Source organism: Tupaia chinensis, unplaced genomic scaffold, assembly GCF_000334495.1.
Source record: "Tupaia chinensis unplaced genomic scaffold, TupChi_1.0 Scaffold000094_1, whole genome shotgun sequence".
NCBI lineage: Eukaryota > Metazoa > Chordata > Mammalia > Scandentia > Tupaiidae > Tupaia > Tupaia belangeri.
Genome location: NW_006159556.1, coordinates 3842681 through 3846058, shown reverse-complemented (window position 1 = coordinate 3846058; position 3378 = coordinate 3842681).

Sequence of the window (3378 nt, the reverse complement as noted above, 5' to 3'; positions counted from 1 at the left end):
GTCTATAGGTCATATGTGCTTGTCAAAGAGAGACAAGAGAGAATAGGAAAGTAAGAAATCAACTTCCAGGGGGATGGCCACATCACAATCCCTTCTCCATTCTTTTTTTGGGATTTTGGGCACGATGTATACACTGGAAGTCTGGGACTTGAACCACTCAGCTATGTGGAATCTAGCACCTTAACCACAACACTGCCTCTGACCCTATTCATTTATTTATATATACATATATTTATATATTTTTAAAGCAAGTATTTTATTTAACTTTATTTATTTAAGTTTGACCAGAGAAGGAAAGAGAGAGAGAGGGAAAATGAGAAAGCAAGTTGCCTAGTCTAGTGCTCTTAACCACCACGCCACCTGCCAGCCCCAATTTACATTTTTAATCTTGCTACAGGGGACATGTGCTTGCCAGGGAGAGAGGGAAAACGGTTATGCACGTACCTGTGTTTCACATGATTTTCAAGCTGCCAGATCTAGAACTTGAACTGCGTAGTCTGCCACGTGGGGTCTAGCCACTTTAATCACGACAAACACAGAATCATTATAAAGACAAAGAATGTAATTATAAAGTGACTGCTACAGGTGATACATTAAAACAAGTCACTGAGGGCCGGCCCTGTAAGCGCTGTGCGCTGGGGACCAGACCCCGCGTGGTAGACCATGGTTCGTACTGGGTGGGCCTGGAGGTTTGAGAAACACTCCGGGTGCCTGTGTGCGCATGCCCACGAGCCTAACAGGCTGCCACGTGACCATGACCCAGGCAATGATTTTTAAAAAGTGATAGTCTATACTCCACGGCTATTATTCAAATTTAAGAAACGTTTCTATTCTAGCCTGTTCGGGTACACTGAACTTAGCCTCAACCGCTAAAGTAATGGAAGAATGATTTGTTAAAAACCAGAGCAGGAGCCAGCAGGTGGTGTGGTGGTTAAGGCACAGGATTCCCATGCGGCCAACCGTGGCTTGAGTCCTGGACCTGGTGGCTTGCTTTCTTCCTTTCCCTCCCTCCTTCTGTCCCTCTTCCTCTAAGGTGAGTGCACATGCCCTATAGCAAATAAAAAATAATAATAATAATAAATAAAATTTTTCTTTTAAAAAAACACAACAAAAGCAGAATATTTACACTCAAATATGAAAAACTATATTATGAAAAGTGCACATTGTGAAAAAACTATGCGGTTATTTTTTTTTTTTTTTTGCTATCGGGTGTGTGCTCACTGAAAAGACAGAGACAGACAGAAGACAGAAAGTGAGAAATCACCCCCCAGGGGGATGGCCATGCTGCAATCCCTTCTCCATTATCCTCTTGCGATTTTGGGCATGCACGCACACATACCCAGCATGAGTTTCAAGCCACAGGGTCTAGGACTTGAACCATGGCCAGCCATATGGGAGTCCAGCAACATAATCATTATGTCATCTGCTGGTCCTGTAAATTCATATTTTAACATTTTAAACATATTTTGGTGAGAGGTTTTTTTGCTATAGGGCGCATGTTCTAGCTGGAAAGAGAGAGAGGAACGGAGAAACAGAAAGCGAGAAATCACCGCCCGGGGGGAATGGCCACGCTGCAATCCCTTCTCCATTCTCCTCTCGGGATCTTGGGCATGCACGCACAAGCGCCTTGCGTGAGTTTAAGCCATCGGGTCCAGGACTTGAACCGCAGTCGACTACATGGGAGTCCAGCGACATAGCCATTACACTAACTGCTGGTCCCCATATTTTAATTCTATCCCTCCACAAAATGTATTGAAGTCTCCTCCTGTAGTTAGTTGTCTCTCAAAAAGGCTATACACTTCTCTCACTGAGTTACTGTTGCTCAGGATGAGTTTAGAAGTCTTTCATCGGAACTGTTACTTTTGAAAACCTTTTCTTTTCTTTCTTTCTTTCTTTCTTTTTTTTTTTTTTTTTTGCTATATGGTGTATGCACTCACCAGAGAGGAAAAGCGAGCTATCACACTGGAGGCGATGGGGACACTATAATTCCTTCTTCTCCATTCTCCTCTTGGGATTGTGGACATGCACACACATGTCCCTAGCATGATTTCCAAGCCACCAGATCTAGGATTTGAACCACGGCCATCCATGTGAGATCCAGCGCCTTAACCGCTGCACCAACTGCTGGGCCACTTTTGAAAACATTTTTACTAATGGAGGAAAACCTTATTGAGGGTAAACTTCACCTGAGGAAAAAGCCACATTTGAATCATGTACGATGAATCAAGTACACAGGTCCATAATCAATCTGTGATTTGAGTCCAAATGACAGAGACTAATTTTCTCCAGTGATTTAATGAATGGATTCTTCATGCTGTTGTCAAAGAAAAGTTTTTAGCAATGGTAACTATGCTTTAAAAAAAAGTTACAGAAGGGGCCAGCAGATGGCATAGTGGTTACACCGCTGGACTCCCACCTGGATGGCCAACCACGGTTTGAGCCCTGGACCTGGTGGCTTCGATATCACGCTGGGTGTGTGTGAATCCATGCCCAAGAATAGAGAAGAGGGAGAATGGAAGAGAAGGAATTATGGCGTGGCCATCCCTCCTGCAGGGTGATTTCTCACTTTCCCTCTCACTGTCTCTCTCTTTCTGGCAAGCGCACATGCCCTAGGGCAAAAACCCTTAAAAAAAAAAAGTTACAGCTTTGCAAGACTGCTGTTTGAAAGGCCAAAAAACCATCTCAAGGCAGAGTCTCACTTGCATATAGTGCAAGTCTGAAAATACTGAAGAGAAACAGCTTCAAATTAGTGAAACTGTTTACATCAGCTGCCTTTAGTTTCTGAAAGAATAAAAAACTGTCCTACTTTCAATGAAACATAAAGAGCCTTGATATAAGAAAAATATTACAGCCAATGTGTGAAATCAATTTCATACTTGCAAGACGAATAAATAATTACATAATTTTGATAAAACTCCATAATGGCAATTAAATAATGAGAAGTTAGATCTTACAGAAAGGAATTCCTATTACTAGAAATGGTACCTGACTTAATGGTTTGACTTAAGATTTTTCAACTGCAGTTTGCAATTACATTCAGTAGAAACCACACAACTACCCAATCATGCTGTTTTTTACTTTCAGTATTCAATAAATTACATGAGATATTCACCTTATTATAAAATAGGCATTGTGTGAGATCATTTTGCCCAACTATAGGCTAGTGTACGTGTTCTTATGTGTTTAAGGGAGGTCAGGCTAAGTTATGATACCTGGTAGGTTAGGTGCATTAAAGGTATTTTCAACTTTTAATATTTTCCATTTTCATGGGTTTGTCAGGATGTAACCCTCTCCTAGGGGGGGCATATATACAGTCAGCCCTCTTTTTTTTTTTTTTTTTTAAGAATTATTTTATTGGGAACCAGCAGTTAGCGCGCT